At 40.5% G+C, this 23,450-nt stretch overlaps 1 long non-coding RNA gene across 1 annotated transcript; it reads right to left on the bottom strand.

The window, feature by feature from the left end:
- Window positions 1-21,355: 21,355 nt before the first annotated feature.
- On the bottom strand, window positions 21,356-22,721 carry LOC122042517. Its single transcript, XR_006129285.1, has 3 exons — window positions 22,253-22,721; window positions 22,081-22,160; window positions 21,356-21,419 (listed from the first exon to the last, which is right to left on the bottom strand). It is a non-coding gene; the product is annotated as an uncharacterized LOC122042517 (long non-coding RNA).
- Window positions 22,722-23,450: the final 729 nt, after the last annotated feature.

The following is a 23,450-nucleotide window of genomic DNA, read 5'->3' as shown; positions in this document are numbered from 1 at the left end:
GATCGGTCAGCCGACCGATCCAGATAGATACAGTATGCTACTGTATCCTCCTGGATCGGTCAGCCGACCAACCCAGCACGATACAGTAGCGTTCGAGAGAGTTTCGGGTGCCCGGATCGATCACCGACCGATCCAGACACACCTGGATCGGATCTGCCGACCGATCCAGCCACACCCTGCCGACCGATCCAGTTGGGAACAGAACGACCGCAGCTCCGATCGATCTGTGGATCGATCGGCAGGTCTGTAGGTAGTTGGGAAGTTTAGGTTCTAGTCCCTAGCTCAGTTGGGATGTGCAGTTTCCCCTCCTTAGCATGTGTACACCAGTAAAGAAGGTCTTTAGACCTTTCTTATCAGTTGTATCCGTCCTTAGTAGAGTAAAATTTTAATTAGCCCAGCTTTCCGCACAGTATAGCATAGCATAACTGTAGCGACCGGCCTTACAGCCAGTACCCAGAAGGTGGGTCGTTACAACACAAGATACTAATAATGTTTGCTCCACTAGTCTATCCAAATTCCAAGGTATAATGGCAGAAGCTAATTTAGCTAATTCATCTACTGCTTGATTGTCTGCTTGGGGGATTTTCTTTATACTTCATGAAATTCAGCTTTTAATTTATCAAATACTTCTGCATATAGCTTGAGTCGTTCATTGCTAATTCAAAAATCACCTGTTAATTGTTGTGCTTCCAATTGAGAATCAGAATGAATTACCACTCGAGCAGCTCCCACATGCTTAGCAGCCTGCAAGCTTGCTATCAATGCTTCATATTCGACCTTATTGTTGGTGGCTCTATAATTCAATCTAACAGAGAGCTGTATTCTATCTTCTCTAGGAGATATAAGAAGAATCTCTATTCCACTATCTTTTCGAGTAGAAGATCCATCCACATAGATGATCCAAGTTTCCTCTGTTTCTAGATTTGGTATTTCTGTTATGAAATCCTCTAAAGCTTGAGCCTTGATGGTCGTTCGAGGCTGATACTGTATATCATATTCACTAAGCTCAATCGTTCACTTGATCAACCTTCCGGATGCTTCTGGGTTAATGAGTACCCGACCCAAAGTGTTATTAGTCAATACTATAATTGGGTGTGACAGAAAGTAAGACTGTAATCTTCGAGCTGCTAAAACTAATCCATAAGCTAATTTTTCGAGTGTCATATATCGACACTCTGCTCCTTTTAATAAATGACTCAAAAAATACACAAGTAATTGTTCTTTTTCTTCTTGCCTCACTAATATAGAACCAACAACATGTTCGTTAGCTGTTAAGTGCATCCACAAGGTCTCTCCTACTATTGGTTTAGCTAATACAGGGAGGTTAGACAAATATTCTTTCAGCTCCTCAAATGCCTTGCTGTAGTCCTCATCCCATTGAAATTTAGTTGCTCGTCGGAGTACTTTGAATAAGGGGAGACTCTGATCGACCGACCGAGAGATGAAGCGGGACAGGACAATAATCCTCCCTATCAATCTTTGTGCTTCCTTTAGGTTCCGTGGATGAGTCATATCCTGTAGTACTTTTACTTTGTTGGGATTAACTTCTATTCCCCTTTTGGTCACCATGTATTCCATGAATTTTCCACTCTTGGCTCCAAATAAATATTTGCTGGGATTGAGCTTGAGTCCGTACCTCCTCAGGATCCTACAAGTTTCTTCTATGTGAACATATAAACTAGAAGCCTGTATAGATTTAATAAGTGTGTCATTCACATAAACTTCCATGTTTCTTCCAATTTATTTCTAAAAAACCATGTTCATGAGTCTCTGATAAGTAGCTCCTACATTCGTTAGACCAAAAGGCATAACATTGTAATAATAAGTACCTTCAGCAATTATAAATCTAACCTTTTCCTGATCTGCCTTAGCGAGTGGAATTTGGTGATACCCCTGATAGACATCCATCATACTAATAAATTCACATCCAGCCGTAGAATCCGCCACTTGATCTATACAAGGAAGAGGATAATAATCCTTCAGACAAGCCTTGTTGAGATCCCTGAAATCAATACATACTCGCCACTTATTACCTGGCTTAGAAACCAAGACGACATTAGCCAGTCAGCTTGGAAATTATACTTCTAGAATATATCCAGCCTCCAACAATTTATCCACTTCTTTCTTGATAATTTTATTCTGATCGACTCTGAAGTCCCTTTTCTTTTGTTTGATTGGCCGGACATCTGGATATACATGAAGAGCGTGCTCCATAACCGTTGGTGCTACACCTTTCACCTCCTTAGGTGTCCAGGTGAACACATTATTATTTTTCACCAGACACTTTATCAAGTCCTCCTTGAGATCAGGAGCAAGATCGGGCATGATGTGGGTAGTAGCTTCCGGTCGGTCGATTTGTATTTGCACTTCCTCCTTCTACTCATATACAAGGGTGGGCGATTTTTCATGGATGACATTGACATTCATCCTCTGAGCTTTTTGGGCAGCATTAGCTTCTGCTCTCACAACCTCCACATAGTACTTACGTGCTACTATTTGATCTCGCTTGACTTCCCCACTTGATCATCCACAGGAAATTTTATCTTCTGACATAACATAGAAACGACCGTCTTGAATTCATTCAAGGTCGGTTGACTCAAGATAACATTATAAGCTGACGGGGCGTCAACCACCATGAAGGAAGATCAGCGTGTCCTCATAAGGGGCTCCTCCCCTAAAGATATGGCCAATTTTATTTGACCTAGCGGCTGTAATTCATTGCATGTAAACCCATATAATGGAGTAACCATAGGCTGAAGCTCGCTTGGGTCGATCTGCAGTTGATCAAAAGCTTGTTTAAATATAATATTAACAGAATTGTCAGTGTCAATAAAAGTACGAGAAATGTTGTAATTGGCTATGACAACTTTAATTATTAATGCATCATCATGGGACACTTCTACTCCTACTAAATCTTTGGGCCCAAAACTGATTTCCGGTCCCGTCGCTTTCTCGGCACTACATCCGATAGCGTGTATCATTAATCGCCAAGCGTGTGACTTCCTTGCCCGGTTGGAATCACCATCAGTGGGTCCTCCCACTATCATATTAATATTGCCCCGCGCAGCGTTGTTACGACTCTCTTCTTGCCGAGTCGATGGTTGCTCTGATTGTACTTGGTTCAACGTTTGTGCCTGTACAGTGGGGAGAGATAATATTCCTGCTTGTGATCCACTCAGCTGATATTCGATCTTAAGCGGGCTATTCTGTCGTGGATATTGCCGGCAATTTGGAACTGGGGAACGCCGATGGTAGTGGGTGTTACCCGCTTGTTGATTCTTTAGAGCAAAATAATTTTCAGTATTATGAGTACTTGTCAGATGATATGTGCACCATCTCTAAGGAAAGCATTGAGGAACTCCACATGTTGCACTGCTTGAAGTCGAGGTTCCAAATGATGATGATGCGGATCCGCCCGAGGCCCCTTAGGAGGCTGAATAGGCCCCGCAAGACGTACCGCGGCAGGAACGAGCATGGAAGTAGTGGTATCCTTCCTCCAAGCAGCTTGAGCTTCTTCCACATTGATGAACTCTGAAGCCTGCTTGATTAATATATCAAAATTGGTAGGAGAGTTCCTGACCAATCGTTAAAGAAGTCATTATCATTAAACCCCTGAGAGAAAGCGCTTACCAGGATCTCCGTGGTGGTTGTAGGGACATCGATGGCCACTTGGTTGAATCTTTTAATATAAGCTATGATAGATTCTTTAGGTGATTGCTTGATTGAAAAGAGACTCTAAGAGGTTTTATGATACCTCCGATTGCTAGAAAAATGATGTAGGAACACCTTGCGAAAGTCCTTAAAGCGCCAAGTAGAATTTTTCGGTAGTTGCTTGAACCACCTCTGAGCTACTTCCCCAAATGTAGTAAGGAACATCCAGCATTTAACACCATCGGTGAATTGTTGGAGGAGCGTCGCATGTTCGAATTTGAGAAGATGAACCTCGGGATCAGTTGCCCCCGAGTATTCTTCGACATTTAAATTTTGATAATGTTTCGGCAAAGGATCATCTAGCACTCGTTGAGAAAATGGAGTGATAATCCTTTTAGGAGAACTATCACTGCTATAATATTCCTTTTTCATTTTTCTCTTATAGGGGTTTCTCCAGAAGACTCCTGAAGAATTGCTTTCCGTCCCCTTTGCTCAAGAGGTGTTCGGAAATACACTGTAGAACGTCGAGTGGGAGAGAGAGGGGTAGAGAGCAAATGAACCGGCTCTCCCCTTCGACCCCTCTTTCCCTATAATGCAAAGTTATAGACATCGCCGAATGAGGTGCTACAGGTAGCGTACCACTAGTATTGATTTGTTGTTGTTACTGCATTATCTTCTGCACTCTAACATTGCTGAGAAATTCCAGATCCTCCTGTGATATAATAATAGTGTTGGGTTTTCCAATTTCCTCCATCTTCTTAGCTTCAAATTCAGGTGATAGTTTCCCACAGATGGCGCCAAATTTGATCCTATCTGAAATCTGTGAATTGTGCGCTGGCTCCGATGAACAGCAATCCTTGATGAAGATAGTCTCCTGGAGACCTAAAAGAACCTCTCCACGATCCTGTGCATAGAGACACAAATCAACAAAGCGTTAGTGACCTAAGACCCGGGGGGGGGGGATCCCTGGCTAGGCCCTCCGACGCTCAAGTTAGTTTCTCTCTCAAGGGTGAAAGGAGAAGAAGAAGAAGAAGAAGAAGAACAGTAACTGAAGTACTTTGAAACAGAGTTTAGATGTTAGAACTTGCATACCTTGCCAACGGAGAGGATTCCCCTTTTTATACTACCTCATGTGACCTTTGTAGTCGTGAAGTAGTCCTTGGTTCGTTAGAGTTTGTTAGGAGATGAAGTCATCTCCCAAGCTTCGTGCAATAATCTTTTTAAGGAATATTTTTTGTACCCCAGATGTACCTTGTTTGTCATTTGTGACTCATATTTATGATGAGATATGTATATGAACACGTCATTATAATTGAAGAAGCTTCTAGAAGATATTTCCTGACAAGTTTGCCGGGCTGTCATACTCATATACTTCTGTTAAGCATGTTTCGACCGATCGTTTAAGCCGATCATACATATATTGAGAATATCTCCTGCTAAGCATGTTTCGACCAAGAATGTTTATGAACTTTAGGAGGTTGAGTGCCCTTACGCTTGGTCAGACTTTATCCAGCCGAACGCATACTGGCCATAAGCTGGCTACCGGTAATATACTATAAGCTACTATAAAGTTAAGTACCTTTACGCTCGATCGGGCTTTGCCTGACCAAGCGTGTGCAGGCACAAATTGGTGCCCACTCGACCTTTCCTTGATTGATAATATACTAAGAGTTTCCATAAGACTAAATACCTCAACGCTCGATCGGGCTTTGCCTGACCGAGCGCGTGCAGGCACTTATTGGTGCCCACTCGGCCTTCACTCGGCCGGTAATATACTAAGAGTTTTCATAAGGCTAAATGCCTTTACGCTTGGTCGGGCTCTGCATGACCAAGTGCATGCAGACACTCATTGGTGCCCACTCGGTCGGTAATGTACTAAGAGTTTCTATAAGGCTAAATGCCTTTATGCTCGGTTGGGCTCTGCATGACTAAGCATGTGCAGGCACTCATTGGTACCCACTCGGCCTTCACTAGGCTGGTAATATACTAAGAGTTTCCATAAGGCTAAATACCTTTACGCTCAGTCGATCTCTACATGACCAAGCGCATGCAGGCACTCATTGGTACCCACTCAGCCTTTACTTGGCTGGTAATATACTAAGGATTTTCATAAGGCTAAATGCCTTTATGCTCGATCGGACTTTCCCTGATCAAGCGCGTGTAGGTACACATTGGTGCCCACTCGGCCTTCACTCGGCCGGTAATATACTAAGAGTTTTCATAAGGCTAAATGTCTTTACGCTCGGTCGAGCTTTGTCTGACCAAACGCATATACACGCACAAATTGGTGCCCATTCGACCTTCCCTTGGCCGGTAATGTACCAAGAGTTTCGATAAGGCTAAATGCCTTTACGCTTGGTCGAGCTCTGCATGACCAAACGCGTGCAGACACTCATTGGTACCCACTCGACCTTCATTTGGCTGGTAATATACTAAGGATTTTCATAAGGCTAAACGCCTTTATGCTTGGTCTGTCTTTGCTTGATCAAGCGCGTGTAGGCACACATTGGTGCCTACTCGACCTTCACTCGGTCGGTAATATACTAAGAGTTTTCATAAAGCTAAATTCTTTTACGCTCGGTCGGACTTTGTCTGACCAAGCGCATATACGCACACTGGCTCTTGCTCGGCCTTCAGTCGGCCGATAGTATGTTGAGAGCTATTTATAAGGCTAAGTTCCTTTATGCTCGATCAGACTTTGCCTGCCAAGCGCACGAAGGCACTTTAGCTATATACCTCTCTTATCTTGCTTGATCCTGACCCTTTCATTTGACAGACCGTACTATCATAATCCATATCAAGTATGTTAATTCATATTAGAGTCAAAATTTGATTCAATTTTATATCTTCTTTTTCAATTAAAACTATTACATGGTTATTTTAAAGTCATTTAATCACTTTAAGCAAATGGCTCGACTCCAATGATCTCCTAGCGTGCATTGTATATTTTTGTATTTTATTATTATTTTTTTTTTGCATAGAAAAGGATCATGTAACAATTTTGGCTTGCTATATGATTATTATTATTGAATAATTTGGTTATTTTGAAAGCATAGTTTAACTCTAATAGTCTTCTAGAGTGAATTTATATATTTAAATTTAAATTTTGAGTAAAAAATAATTATCTAGACTATTTTTATAATTTTATCCTTTTTATAAATGAATGTTTAATATTTTTAATTTATAATTCATATTCATGTAAACGGTAAGAACTACTTTGACAAGGTTCACTATAAATGAAATAGAGGACCTCTGTGTTAAACTAAATATTATTCATAATTTATCCTCTTTTAAAGTTTATGGAACGGTCTTGGAGGAACAGTTAAGGTGACTATTTCATCTTTTAATACTATAAACGAAATAAAAAAAATGCTTAGGACAATTATTTGTTTGAACCATGAACCTAGATGTCTAGGTCAAGTCTCTGCGGTGGATGACCATGCTCAATGATACAGGATGTAACGAGCGGATCAATAGATGATGTGATGGTCAAGGTCAAGATGATGTGACGGCCAAGGTGAGGTCAAAGTTAACAGGGGAGAACATCCCCCATCTGGTTTCATCAGTCATCCAACATTAGGGCTCTCAGGTCCAGCCTGATTGGATTACTAGCTGGTAGTGGCCGACCAGCCCTTAAGCCGGTCAAATTGATGGAGCCTAGTACTCTACCTAAAAGATAACACGTCCAATCATTTAATAACCGACCGAGTTTTGAGGCGACTGGCCTTTTAGGCTGGCTGGTATGTTCAAGTCATCTCACCACCGACTAGCTATAGGTTTGGTTAGAGTATGGGTCAACCTCCTCGAGGCTCATGGATCGCTCTATGCATGCTCGACTGGATAAAAGGTCGACTATGTTTGGAGTGTTTAACCTCATATTATTACCCTAGCGGATTTCCAGCAAAGCCCTGACCGGGTAAAGGGTCGCCCGAGTTTATAGCACTTATCCTCATGACACTGCCCGGGCAGATCTCCAGCAAAACATAGGTTGTCAGATGGACTTCCAGGAAGCATACGACATCATATTATTTCTTAAATGGATTTCTAGCATGACCAAGGCATTGTATTATTCTCCTAACGAAGGTTGCAATGTTGTGTAGAATATAACTGAATGTATTAATGCTGAGACATGTGTAAAGGTAGCCGGTCTTATTGGCCTGCCCGGATACATGTATAATACATAATAGAGCAAACTATATATAATGTAACCGAGCAACTCAATAGAGACGACTGACCTTAACAATTGGCCGAGACATACTTAGCAGATAATATCCTAACAACCTGTTATAATAATAATTATGTGTTAGAGAATATTCTTCTGGAAACTTCTCGAAGAACCATCGTGCCCCTAATCAGTAGAACAGTTATAACAACATATTTTTTCATCAACCCCAGCAATAACGAAAACTATAAACGACAAAAGAGGTATACGTATGGGTAAAAGAAAGATTCCTCGGATAATTATTACGCATTACCTAACAAACTCTGACACACTTTGTCACCTTACGATTGTGGAGGTTCTGATAGGTGGTATATAAAAGGGAATTCTTTCCGTCGTAAAGGTATGTTCTCTGAATATCTGCAACTTACTCTCACGCGCACGTTCCTCATTGTTCTTCACAGGGACGGAGCCAAGATTCAAAAGTACCTTGGGATAACAGTCGATTATAATTGATAGCATAAATTAATTGATTTAAAAATCTAAATAAAGTAAAAAATTATGTGAATATTAATTTTCTAAAAATATGTAATAAAAGTATTTAATATTTAATACATTTAAAAACATTAAATAAAAATATCATTGAAATGGTACTCTCTAATTTTTTTTAATCAACAATATTAGAACCAAATTAATTAATTATTATTTTCGTTATCAATTTTTTCAAATAACTCATCATTAACCTGCCAATCAAATAGATATATTAGATTTAGTATATAAGTAAATCATATAATTATAATTCTCAAATATTGCAACCGATGAATTATTTTTCTAAAATTCACAAAAATAAATTTTTAGGCCAAAAATCTGAACTTGAAAAATTCATAAACATCATTTGTAAATATCATTGCAACTCAAATAATTATAACTAAATATTCAACATAATTTTAGAGTTATCGTATTTTACCTCAAAGTCACACAATTTTAGAACCTACAATAATAAACCAATCAATAAATAATATTAGCTCGATACATGAGTTGAAAATCAAACTAAATCAAACAGGTAAAATTTTCACTCAAGGCAGCCCACAAATCGAACAATATAAGCTAGAATCAAGCTTCAAAACTCTCAAAATTAGTTAAATTGAGTAGGCAAAATTTTTAACAATCGTCTGTTGAAAAAACTCAAACCAAGGATCAAGAATCAAGGTGAAAACTCCTCAAAAAATGAAGCAAAATCGATTTGGGTCAAAATAAAGTGGTCACGCATATGACCCAAATTCAAGGAAATCGCTGACAAAATGATTAAAATCGAAGGAGAGCAACTCGCATATGACATGTTTGAATTAAGTTTTGTTTTTCACCATTTCTTACTAAATATTTTAATTCAAACTTTTTCTGGTAGTTTTTTTTGGGTGGTAATCCGTTGGAAATTGAAAAGGGGAGAGAGTTAATGGAAATAATCCATAAATTATTAGGTCTGGATAAAAAATTTAACAAATGAGAAGTAAAAATTAGGTGGGGTTGGAGCCCACCCTAACGCATGGGTGGCTCCGCCCATGGTTCTTCATTCACTCATCTGGCCTTGTGCTGACTTAAGCATCAGAGGGTCTTTGCCAGGGACTCCCCATGGTTTCTAGGTGCTGATGTTTTTGGATCGTCTTCGTGTGCACAAGATCAGAGGAAAGCTTTTCTGGGAGAGAAAGGTCTTCTACCAGTCAACCATCAATCCATTGTGCCCAGTGTGTCATCTCTATAATTTTTAGATAGGATCAAATTTAGCACCGTTTGTGGAAACTTTCACCTGAATTTGAGAGTTAGAGAAGGAGGAAGCTGGAAGACTTACTACCGTTACCCTGACGCAAGAAGACCTGGATATGCTCATTAATGCTCGAGCGTAAAGATTATTACAACAACAATAACAACAACAAGTGGCTACCGGTGGCACCCTATCGCCATCCAATCCCGCCGTATCAAGAACATCCCATCAGAGGGAGAGAGGAGTTGGGGAGGAAGGCCTAGCTCCTTTGTTGCATGCGTCCTACTCATCATTTCCATGCCATCACACACTCTTTAGCACACCACCTGAGCACTTGGGCCAAGGGAGATGACATCAAGAATCCTCTTTAGAAGTGCTTATCCAAGAAAGATGTAGGGGAAAGGTTCCAGCAAGATATAGCTGTTGGTGCAGGAAGCATCAATGATCAAACCTATGTTTTGATTATGTCAAAGGGTTCAAAGTTAAGGTGTTTTGTTATCTGATATCTTGAATGAGCATTGCAGGAAAGTCTTAAGTTTACTTAGGCAAAAGTCCTAGCTGCAGTTAGGCAAAGGGAAAACCCCTAGGGAGCGGTAACCCTATGCGGAAAGCCTTGGTGGGTTGGAGCTTCGGGCAAAAATCCTAGGGGGTGGAAACCCTAGGTTAAAATCTTGGCGTCGCGAAACGGGTAGAAGTCTGGATGGGTCGAGGACCGGGTGTCTAGCATGAAGACCGGAAGCATCGGACACTGAGCAAAAGTTCAGTCGGTCTGGAGGATCGAACTGGCAAAAGGTAACTCTCCTGAGTGGAGTAGGTGAGGACGCGTTCCCCAGTAGAGGGAACAGTAGGCGTCGGTTCGACCTAGGGTTTTCGGTTGGAAATATGAAGTCAGAACCGGACAGTCCGGTGACTGTCAAGTATTCAATTTATCATATTTATGGTATTTTGTGCTAACTTTGTGTTGCAGGGTATTATTTGGGACTAACGTATCTTTCAGGTGCAAAGGAGCAACCTTAAGCCTCGGATGAACAGTGTCCGAGGTGCCTCCGTGGAGCTTGGAGGTGCCTCGGGTGCAAGGCAGGAGATGGCTGCGCAAAGGAGCTGGAGGCGCCTTAGAGGACATCCGAGGCGCCTTGAAAGCTACCTTAAGGCACCTCAGAGTGATGATTGAGGCGCCTCAAGGTGGATAAGAGGCAGCGACGCGAGGCTCATCTCAGCGTTCAATCTGGGATAAGTGTCGGGGTTTAAGGCGCCTTGACTGGCATTGGAGGCGCCTTCAATGCCCAATAAAAGGACATCTCGACCAGCAGTACAAAGAATCACCTTCCAAAAAACCTTCGAGCAACGAGCTGCTAACAAGACGTTCCAGCCAAGCTACGACAAGCCCCCGACAACCTGGCACTCCGATCTCCTTAATTTTTGTTGTCGGTATCACTTAAAATTCTTATTGTACTCAATTCATATTTGTACTTTTACGCGATTATAGTGATTGCCCAAAGTAAATGCTCAACGAGCGTGGGCCTTGGAGTAGGAGTCGCCCAAGGCTATGAACCAAGTAAAAACACTTGGGTCTTCTGTGCATGTTTTATATTCCACTGCTTTAATTTCTATTGCTTTACGAATTCGAAACAAGTGAAAGCCATGAGCGCTATTCACCCACCCCCCCCTCTAGCGCTTCTCGATCCAACAATTGGTATCAGAGCAGGGTCGCTTCGATTTGGTGCAACCACCAGCCAAGCAAATTTTTTCGTGGTCTTTTCAATTTTTCGAAGTAAATCGGAATTAGTATAATTGCTATATTCCGATCTATTTTTACGTTCGAATCAATTTTTGGCTTGAAGTTGGTGCAACACCACTTGAGTTTGTGTTATTTTTATTATACATCCCGCACTGCTAATCCAGGATCAAGTCCTGGGATTTGTTTTTTATTTTTATTGTGTGCTAGATTCTTGAATGACCCTCCAAGAAGGCTTTAGCATAGTTCGACCCTCACTTTTTCACCAGAGACGATTTTTGCTATTGGAAGAATTGAATGGAATACCACCTTAAGATGCAAGTTGCGATGTGGATCATTATCCAGACCGGTCTCAAGCTTCCACGTGACGACACCGGAGAATTAGTTTCATGCATCAACTGGGACACCAGCATAAAGAAAAAGGTTGAAGCAGATGCCAAAGCAACATGCATGCTACAATGCGGACTTACAAAAGAAGAACTGAACAGAGTCGACCCCTTCTCCAGCGCCAAAGAACTATGAGAAAAGCTGATCGAGCTGCACGAGGGCACTTCCGACGCTAAGGTAAGCAAAAGAGACTTAATATTTAATAAATTATATAATATTAAATTGCATGAAGGTGAGACGACCACTCAACTCCATGCCCGGATACAAGACCTACTAAATAGGCTTCATGTGATCGGACAAAAAGTAGACAACCGAGACATAATCAGGTATTCTTTGAACGCTTTCCAGAGGAACACTTTGTGGGCATTCATAGTTGATGCCTACAAAGTTTCCAAGGATTTATCAGTAATTAAATTAGATGAACTCTTTTCCGAATTAGAATTGCATGAGCCGACTAATGCATGCCCGGTCGAGAAGGGTATGCCTTTGGTTGCAGGTGCTAGCAGAATGCGTGAACCAAGATCGAGGCGCAAAACCAAACCCGAGTCAAGAGATGAATCAGAGGATGACGACGAAATTGTTTCCGAGCTATTGAGGCTTGTGCTAAAGATTTGCAGAAATAAAAAGGTGACTCAAACGAACCTGAAGGACGAATCTGGAGTCACCTGCTACGGCTGTAATCAGAAGGAGCACTACAAGCCGGATTGTCCAAACAAAAAGCAATGAAGAAAGAAGGCATTGAAGGCAACCTGGTCCGAGTCGTCAGACGAATCTGAGACCGACGAAGAAGAACCGGTAAGCTTCCTCGCGTTACTAGTACAAGCAAACATCGTCGAAACCGAGTCCAAGTTTGAATATGAAACCGAGAGCGAGTTAGAGACCGAGTCCGAGCGAAGCTACGGATCCGCATCCATTTCCGAATGACCGAACCCCACTGTAAGTTCTCTACTCGCTGAGACTCAATTTAATGACTTGCAAAAACTAGTACCTTACTTATTAAAGAAGCTGGCAAAATCCAACGTTCGGGTCAAGTCGCTCCAAAAGGAGGTAACATCCCTTAAGGAGGCGACTGACTTGAGTTCTTTAAATGAGCCAGTTCAAATTGAAAATTCAACTCAAGTCCAACAACTTGAGGAAGAAAATTTCAATTTGAAAAATTCAAATTAAAGAACTCAAGGACACGTTGGAACGGTTCACGTTGGGTTCCAAGAATCTGGATTTGATTCTTGGAAAACAGCGAGTCGTTTACAACAAATTAAATCTGGACTTGGATTTAAAATCAAAAGAAAATATAAATCATATCTATCCCTAGTTAATAGAAACAATAGAAACATAGTCTAAGCATGGGTCCCCAAGTCAAACTTGGTTAATTAAGTTGGACTTGGAGTATATTGGGTCTCCAAGGATCAGATCCATTACCTTGATAGATCATATCGAGGCTATGATCTAGGGGGAGCTAATAAAAAGACTATGTTTATCATAAAATGAATTGTTTGATGCTTGAACTTTCTACTTTTTAATATGCATGTTTAGATCAGGATAGTTTAAGGAGCTAGGCGTAATTTACACTTGCCCAGTTAAACCTAGGGGTTTCAAAAAGTATTTTAAATACATAATTTCTTTGAGCGGCTCTGTCTAGGAAGTGGTGAATGATCTCATACCCAAGAAGGCCTAGTGCCTCGCCATGATCTAGGAACCAATCCTTGAAATGTGTGTTTAATTAACTAATTGAAAACCCTAAGTTTAACTCAAATGTAAATTAAACATTAGAAATAACCAAAATTAAAAGATAACCATCTCACAAAATTACTTAAGATTACCTGATTGATAACCTAGAATCCGGGGAGATGGATCTAGGTTAAACTTAGTCTAAAATAATTTTAATAAATTTGATTAAGTCATCTTAAATAAATTTAATTTAATTAACTCAATTAACTCAATTTAAATAATTAACAATCTTAACTTAATTAATCAAATTTATTTAACTCAATCAAATAAATTAAATTTATTTATCCTTAAAATTATTTGAAAAATCTTCAAAATTATTTGAAAAATCTTCAAAATTATTTGAAAAATATTCAAAATTACTTGAAAAAATCTTCAAAATTATTTGAAAAATTATTTAAAAAACCTTTTTAAAATTATTTGAAAAATTCAAAAATCTTTTTCGAAATCATTTGAAAAATTATTTAGAAAATACTTTAAAAACTTATTTCAAAATCATTTGAAAAATTATTTAAATATACTTTGAAAATTATTTTAAATTCTTCTAAAAAGGTTTCAAAATAATTTAGCATGTTTCTCAAAAAAATTATTTAAGCTAAGTTTTTGTTGACAGTACTAAGGTTTTTCAAAACACCTTCAAAATTAACTAAGTGTTTTTCAAACATTTTTTCAAATTTAGCTACTCTTCAGGGGGAGCTAAAAATTACATGAAAAATAGAATCCTTCTCCCTAAGTAATTTATTTTTGATTTATGTCAAAGGGGGAGAGAGATCAAAGTCAAGTAAGGAGGGAATATAAGAAAATTTTCTTTTCTTATCTCATTTATTCCTTTGCTTTAAATTCCTAATATTACCGCTATATTTTCTTAACTTTGAACTATATTGCCATAATAAAAAAGGGGGAGATTGTTGGTGCAGGAAGCATCAATGATCAAACATATGTTTTGATTATGTCAAAGGGTTCAAAGTTAAAATCTTTTGTTATTTGATATCTTGAATGAGCATTGCAGGAAAGTCCTAAGTTTACTTAGGCAAAAGTCCTAGCTGCGGTTAGGTAAAGGGAAAACCCTAGGGGGCGATAACCCTAGGTCATAGGGGGTGGTAACCCTATGCGGAATGCCTTGGCGGGTCAGAGCTTCGAGCAAAAATCCTAGGGGGTGGAAACCCTAGGTTAAAATCCTAGTGTCACGAACCGGGTAGAAGTCTGGATGGGTCGAGGACCGGACGTCCAGCATGAAGACCGGAAGCATCGGACGCTGAGCAAAAGTTCAGTCGGTCTGGAGGACCGAACTGGCAAAAGGTAACTCTCCTGAGTGGAATATGTGAGGACGCGTTCCCCGGTAGAGGGAACAGTAGGTGTCGGTTCGACCTAGGGTTTTCGGTTGGAAATCTGAAGTCAGAAACGGAGAGTCCGATGACTGTCAAGTATTCAGTTTATCATATTTATGGTATTTTGTGCTAACTTTGTGTTCAGGGTATTGTTTGGGACTAACGTTGTCACGCCCCGAGAGGAGTCCTTACCAAAAATTTCGGCAGCATCTCCCCTGTATGGGTGACAATCTGAGGCATACATACATACAATATACATCAGCCACATACAGCTGGAAAATATACACACAACCACGCAGTTATATAATCAGCCCACTCGGCTGGAACAGAAATAAACACAACCACGCAGTTATATAATCAGCCCACTCGGCTGTACTAAAATCAACACAGCGAAAATCACAAATAACGTTTACAAAACATAAAGCAACTAACTGCGAGCCGGCTCGGCTTGACACAATACTATCAAACCAAATACAAGAGAACTCAAATACATAAACAAGTACAAAAACCCAAAATACAAATAGCGTAAGAAATACCAAAATCGTAAGGTCGTCCTCGAATGTGACGTGGAACTGGCGGACAGGATCTCCAGGCGACTCCATAAATCCTTTACCTGCTACCTGGTGAAATTACCAATATACGGGGTGGTGAGTATAAAGTGCATGAGTATAGTAAAAAACTAGAGATGCAAAGGTATACAGTCTCGTATGGAAATAGCAGATACTACAGTGATATCATAATAAGTGTCCATACCTGAAACCATATCCTAGGCTAGTAGTAAAAGGTAAAGTGTAGCATAATCCTGCTACAGTACTGCTCATAACTATATAGTATCGTGTGAGGTATATACATGTCAACAGTAAGCAAGTCAATGTCTAAACACATATCACAGGTATAAATCTCAACCTATGTAAGCATAACAACATAAATAAACAACAACAGCATAAGCTAGTAATAGCAGTATAGATAAGCAACAACAGCATAAGTAAACAACCAGCAGATATAATTGTATGGTCGAGAGGCCGGATCGATGACAACTGTACCACCCAAAGGCCGCCACTACTCTCGAGTGACCGGATGGACAGGTGCATAGTAGCTGAATAGCTACGTCTACGACGGGGGTCCCTGCTGCCCGCGACTCCAGCTATCACTACCCATGAGTGTGCGAGTGGGGGCACGACAGGACAAGTGGCACGCTCCAGCTACCACTACCCATGAGTGGCCGAGCATGCGACCCTGGCCAACAACTGCCTCAACCACAAGGGAGACAGGATCGTCGGCAATGCATGCAATGACATGATGCGAAATAATACAACAGTCATCATATTTATATAAACAGAAACAGGTATACTACATGAAGCCAGCATGCTATGTAAGGTGTGTAAATAAACAACAACCAAAGCATGTAAACATGGTATCAGGTGTCTATATATCCAATACCTAATATCTAATGTCTGGCATCTGGTATCTGGTATCTGATACCTAGTAATATAGTATCTGCTAAATATCATCGATAACAACGAGAGACTGTATAGAAATAGAAACGAGTAGCTCAAAGATTGAGTGGAAGTATCAAGCGCAGGAAAAATAAGAGTGGAGTCAAGATAAACATAGTAGCCATCTAAACATATAGCTCATGCACTAAGATCAATGTACTAAAGAGATAAAGCAAGAAGTACCTGCCTTTATACGTAGATCGTGTCCAGAAACCCTCTGTCAAAATACTCATCTCAAATCATAGTCCTGCAAATCACAGGATTACAATTTAGCTAATTACATATGCAACAACTAGCTAAAACCTCCACCCAAACTAATTAGGGAAAACCCTAATCAACTCATCCATGAATCCTCAAATCTTTCTGAAACACCCACATCTTATAATCAATCCAATGGTCTTTTATATCGATCATGAACGCTTCTATTAATCACCCGTTATCAACTGATCCATATATGGAAATCCACCCAATTAAATCACAACATCAAATTCTATTAATCACAATATCAATTTAGCTAACAATCGTTCATAACAAATCATAATACTAATGCCATAATCCTATAAATGATCATGTAATCATCTACATCAACCCTACATCATAAATTAATTAATCCTTTACTTATCTACACATATACTAATCCCTTATTAATTGAAAAACTAATCCTCACTGAATTAAATTTAGCCAAAAGAGATATGTTACCTAAATCAAATAATCCCACAGAACCTTCAGCAAACTAAACAGAATACTTCCTGCCAATCACCATTAAAATTCCAGATCAATCAACATACCGAAATACCACTGTTTACAACCTATTGGATGCACTGATCGCCCACGAAGAAGGAACAAGAATTCAACCAGAGAAACTATTCGTCACTAAAGAATCCATCAAGAAAAATAACACTCATTACCTCATCCACTTCAATCACTGGTGTTGATTATAGAACCGATGAAGGAACCAATCCCCAATTGAAGTTGTGGTGGTCGAAACCTAAACATAAACATTGCTTCCCAGTAAACCACCCAAAACCAACCAAGAAGAATACCACATGCTCGAATCCATGCCCAAATCTAGACACTTACCTCCAAGATCAAGCCTAGAGCAACAGATCTCCTTGATCCCAGATCCGGTGATGAGGAGAGCGATCGACATCCACGAGAGGCAGCTAGGGCTCAAGTTCGGTGGTTGGCTGTGAAGGATCGGGAGGTCTCCGGTTTGGGGTTAGGGCTCAGCTCTGCTCTTAACGATTACTAGGTGTCTGCGGCCAGGTCTGGGAAGGCGATGGCCAGATCTACGCCGGTGACGAAGAGGAGGGCTCGGCTCGGGTCGGTGCTGAGAGGCGGCCCGCGAGAGTCGACGGCAATGCTGAGGAGTTTCACCGGCGACGCGTAGCACCACGTCGATCAACAGTGGTCAACTTGAGGCGGTCGACAGTGACCTGGCTTCGCATAGAGAAGGGAAAGCGGCGAGTGAGGGAGAAGAGAAGAGAACGGCGTGAGGAGAGGTTTGGGATCGGGGAAAGAAAGGGGGTTTTCGGCGTTTTAAAGCTAGGAATAATAATATTAATCTCAAACTTAGGTTAGCTTTAATTAAAGTCTAAGATTATTCCTTAATCAACTCCCTCTTAAATGGTCTTCCAAACAACTCTTTCTCAAGCCTCTAAATATATCGCTCTAAATACGTCATATGAGTTCCAAATAAATCCCAGAAAATTCCTAAAAATTTCTAAAAAATTCTGTAAAATTAATTGGCCAATAACCTTATTATTTAAATGTTATTTAGGTACCGTATTTTATATTCTCCCCTACTAATAAAAATTTGGGCCCCAAATTTACTGCTCAACTCAGGGATCCTCATCTAAAGGTAACCACCCAACAACATACTCATATACCACTTCATCCAAGTATCCTCACAAATTTCCAACTGTAAAAGATGGCTCTGTGGGTTATGAGCTCACTCTGCTTCTGCTACTCACACACTGCTGTCTAGCCAACTTTAAGTAAATCAACTACCTCTAAAATCCATAATCCACTATTAACATATCCTCCAACATCTGTATAGGGCGCTCAAACCATCCATCAGTCTGAGGGTGAAAATCTATACTAAAGTAAAGCTCCTAACCAAAAGTGTACTGTAATTTCGATCATAACCAAGATGAAATATCGCGGATCTCCATCCAATATAACACTCAGAGAAATACCATGAGATCCGGTAATCTCTCTAAAGTAAAACTCTACTAAGCGATCCAAAGAGTCTGCCCTATAGATCGGTAGAAAGTGAACAAATCTAATCAACCAATCAATGATTTCCCAACACATCCTATCCTCTTTGTGTCTTGGTAATCCCACAATAAAGTCCATCATAACATGAGCTCAACTCCATTCCAGTATCCGAATCTACTGAAATAATCTTACTAACCTCTGATGTTCAGCCTCTACTTGCTGACATACTAGACATCAAGCTACAAAATCCGCGATGTCTTTTTCATGTCATTCAACCAATAGAAACGCTCTAAATCCCTATACATCGGGTGTCACCCGGATGTATCACAAATCCATATCGAGGTGTTTTCCTACAAAAACTCCTCCCGGATAAGAAGTGACTCAAGATCACACCTAACCTCCCACAGATATAAAGTATCTCGTAAGTGTTAAGCAACTAGCTCCACACTTTTCCACGTCAATGGGGGTTATCTATCCAAATGTACCCTCAAGGTCATCCTACTAGATACATACAGTCTATGGTTAAAGTCTCCATAGCATAGGATACATCGATCCTCTACAGACTAGTCAAGCCAGCAATGGTATGCAACTAACTTAGTCAATTCTCTGTCTGTACAAGTCCTGAACTCAAACGTAACTTTTTAGTTATCTAACCAGCACACATAACCCGAGGATCAGAATCTCTATAAAATAGAGTGAGTCGGACCCTTACTACCAAACTAATAAAAGTAACTCAGTACTCTACCACCTACACCGACAAGAACGGATCAATCTTCTACTGATCAAGTCAACCAAGGTAGATCGGTCCTCTACTAACCGCAACAAGAGTAAACTGGTCCTCTACAAACCGAACCATCTAGGATAAATCAATCCTCTACTACCCAAGTCAAATAAGAGTAAATCAGTTCTCTATGAACCAAGGCAATACGAGTGAATTGGTTCTCCACGAACCGAAGCAATATGATATTTAGCAGATACTAACCACTACTAAACTAGTGACAACCGAAATTACTAACACTAGTGGTATGGTAAAAGAAGTCCTATGAGACTGTATTCCTTGATCTCTAGTAGGGTCAACCGTGATCAGTGATTGACCCAACACATTTGATGTATGCTACAAACAACTGGATAGGTACTAACAAAAGCATACTAATACATAACATAACTAACATAACAATTATGCATGCACTAACAGAAATGTAAGATAACAATATGCAAACGTACCTCCTATAGCTTGGAGAATCCTGTCACTGCCTGGTCCCAAAACCCGAAAAGTCACATCGAGAAACCAAATCACGAAAAACCAAACAAAAATAGGCCTCATAAACCTGTAGCTCTGATACCAATAAATTGTCACGCCCCCAGAGGAGTCCTTACCGAAAATTTCGGCAACATCTCCCCTGTATGGGTGGCAATCTGAGGCATACATACATACAATATACATCAGCCACATACGGCTGGAAAATATATACACAACCACGCAGTTATATAATCAACCCACTTGGCTGGAACAGAAATAAACACAACCACGCAGTTATATAATCAGCCCACTCGGCTGTACTAAAATCAACACAGCGGAAATCACAAATAACGTTCACAAAACATAAAGCAACTAACTGCGAGCCTGCTCAGCTTGACACAATACTATCAAACCAAATACAAGAGAACTCAAATACATAAACAAGTACAAAAACCAAAAATATAAATAGCGTAAGAAATACCAAAATCGTAAGGTCGTCCTCGAATGTGACATGGAACTGGCGGACAGGATCTCCAGGCGACTCAATAAATCCTTTACCTGCTACCTGGTGAAATTACCAATATACGGGGTGGTGAGTATAAAGACTCAACGGGTAATAGCCAGATAGTGCATGAGTATAGTAAAAAACTAGAGATGCAAAGGTATACAGTTTCGTATGGAAATAGCAGATACTACAGTGATATCATAATAAGTGTCCATACCTGAAACCATATCTTAGGCTAGTAGTAAAAGGTAAAGTGTAGCACAATCCTGCTACAGTACTGCTCATAACTACATAGTATCGTGTGAGGTATATACATGTCAACAGTAAGCAAGTCAGTGTCTAAACACATATCACAGGTATAAATCTCAACCTATGTAAGCATAACAACATAAATAAACAACAACAACATAAGCTAGTAACAGCAGTATAGATAAGCAACAACATCATAAGTAAACAACCAGCAGATATAATAACAACAACGTATGTACGGATGGTCACCCCGCCACCTCTCTGCACCATGACCCCTGTATGGTCGAGAGGCCGGATCGATGACAACTGTACCACCCAAAGGCCGCCACTACTCTCGAGTGACCGGATGGACAGGTGCATAGTAGCTGAATAGCTACGTCTGCGATGGGGGTCCCTGCTGCACACGGACAAGCGGCACGCTCCAGCTACCACTACCCATGAGTGGCCGAGCGTGCGACCCTGGCCAACAACCGCCTCAACCACAAGGGAGACAGGATCGTCGGCAATGCATGCAATGACATGATACGAACAATACAACAGTCATCATATATATATAAACAGAAACAGGTATGCTACATGAAGCCAGCATGCTATGTAAGGTGTGTAAATAAACAGCAACCAAAGCATGTAAACATGGTATCAGGTGTCTATATATCCAATACCTAATATCTAATGTCTGGCATCTGGTATCTAGTATCTGATACCTAGTAATATAGTATCTGCTAAATATCATCGATAGCAACGAGAGACTGTATAGAAATAGAAACGAGTAGCTCAAAGATTGAGTGGAAGTATCAAGCGCAGGAAAAATAAGAGTGGAGTCAAGATAAACATAGTAGCCATCTAAACATATAGCTCATGCACTAAGATCAATGTACTAAAGAGATAAAGCAAGAAGTACCCGCCTTTATACGTAGATCGTGTCCAGAAACCTTCCGTCAAAATACTCGTCTCAAATCATAGTCCTGCAAATCACAGGATTACAATTTAGCTAATTACATATGCAACAACTAGCTAAAACCTCCACCCAAACTAATTAGGGAAAACCCTAATCAACTCATCCATGAATCCTCAAATCTTTCTGAAACACCCACATCTTATAATCAATCCAATGGTCTTTTATATCGATCATGAACGCTTCTATTAATCACCCGTTATCAACTGATCCATATACGGAAATCCACCCAATTAAATCACAACATCAAATTCTATTAATCACAATATCAATTTAGCTAACAATAGTTCATAACAAATCATAATACTAATCCCATAATCCTATAAATGATCATGTAATCATCTACATCAACCCTACATCATAAATTAATTAATCCTTTACTTATCTACACATATACTAATCCCTTATTAATTGAAAAACTAATCCTCACTGAATTAAATTTAACCAAAAGAGATATGTTACCTAAATCAAATAATCCCACAGAACCTTCAGCAAACTAAACAGAATACTTCCTGCCAATCACCATTAAAATTCCAGATCAATCAACATACCGAAATACCACTGTTTACAACCTATTGGATGCACTGATCGCCCACGAAGAAGGAACAAGAATTCAACCAGAGAAACTATTCGTCACTAAAGAATCCATCAAGAAAAATAACACTCATTACCTCTTCCACTTCAATCACTGGTGTTGATTATAGAACCGATGAAGGAACCAATCCCCAATTGAAGCTTTGGTGGCCGAAACCTAAACATAAACATTGCTTCCCAGTAAACCACCCAACACCAACCAAGAAGAATACCACATGCTCGAATCCATGCCCAAATCTAGACACTTACCTCCAAGATCAAGCCTAGAGCAACAGATCTCCTTGATCTCAGATCCGGTGATGAGGAGAGCGATCGACATCCATGAGAGGCAGCTAGGGCTCAAGTTCGGTGGTTAGCTGTGAAGGATCGGGAGGTCTCCGGTTTGGGGTTAGGGCTTAGCTCTGCTCTTAACGATTACTAGGTGTCTGCAGCCAGGTCTGGGAAGGCGATGGCCAAATCTACGCCGGTGACGAAGAGGAGGGCTCGGCTCGGCTCGGGTCGGTGCTGAGAGGCGGCCCGCGAGAGTCGACGACAATGCTGAGGAGTTTCACCGGTGACGAGTAGCACCACGTCGATCAGCAGTGGTCAACTTGAGGCGGTCGGCAGTGACCTGGCTTCGCATAGAGAAGGGAAAGCGGCGAGTGAGGGAGAAGAGAAGAGAACGGCGTGAGGAGAGGTTTGGGATCGGGGAAAGAAAGGGGGTTTTCAGCATTTTAAAGCTAGGAATAATAATATTAATCTCAAACTTAGGCTAGCTTTAATTAAAGTCTAAGTTTATTCCTTAATCAACTCCCTCTTAAAGGTCTTCCAAACAGCTCTTTCTCAAGCCTCTAAATACATCCCTCTAAATACGTCATATGAGTTCCAAATAAATCCCAGAAAATTCCTAAAAATTTCTAAAAAATTCTGTAAAATTAATTGTCCAATAACCTTATTATTTAAATGTTATTTAGGTACCGTATTTTACAAACGTATCTTGCAGGTGCAAAGGAGCAACCTTAAGCATCGGATGAACAGTGTCTAAGGTGCCTCTATGGAGCTTGGAGGCGCCTCGGGTGCAAGGCAGGAGATGGCTTTGCAAAGGAGCTGGAGGTGCCTTAGAGGACATCCGAGGCACCTTGAAGGATACCTTTAAGGCACCTCAGAGTGATGATTGAGGCGCCTCAAGGTGGATAAGAGGCAGCGATGCGAGGCTCATCTCAGCATTCAATTCGGGATAAGTGTTGGGGTTTAGCACCCCGTTCTTTCAGAAGGTGCTAGAAGATAAGCTGCCGTAGCACTATCAAACTTTAGTGATAGGTGAAAACTCAGGGTCGACTGACCCTAAAAATTATCTCCTTAAATTTAAGCACACTACCCTACTCATCAATTTACCGATGGGGTACAGTGCCGAGTGTTCCTCACTACATTTGGCGGCTCAGCGTAGAGGTAGTTTAAGCGACTACCG

The sequence above is a fragment of the Zingiber officinale genome, chromosome 2A (assembly GCF_018446385.1).
Source record: "Zingiber officinale cultivar Zhangliang chromosome 2A, Zo_v1.1, whole genome shotgun sequence".
NCBI classification, from domain to species: domain Eukaryota; kingdom Viridiplantae; phylum Streptophyta; class Magnoliopsida; order Zingiberales; family Zingiberaceae; genus Zingiber; species Zingiber officinale.
The sequence above is the reverse complement of the archived record's forward strand: the minus strand, read 5'-3'. Positions and strand labels throughout refer to the sequence as shown.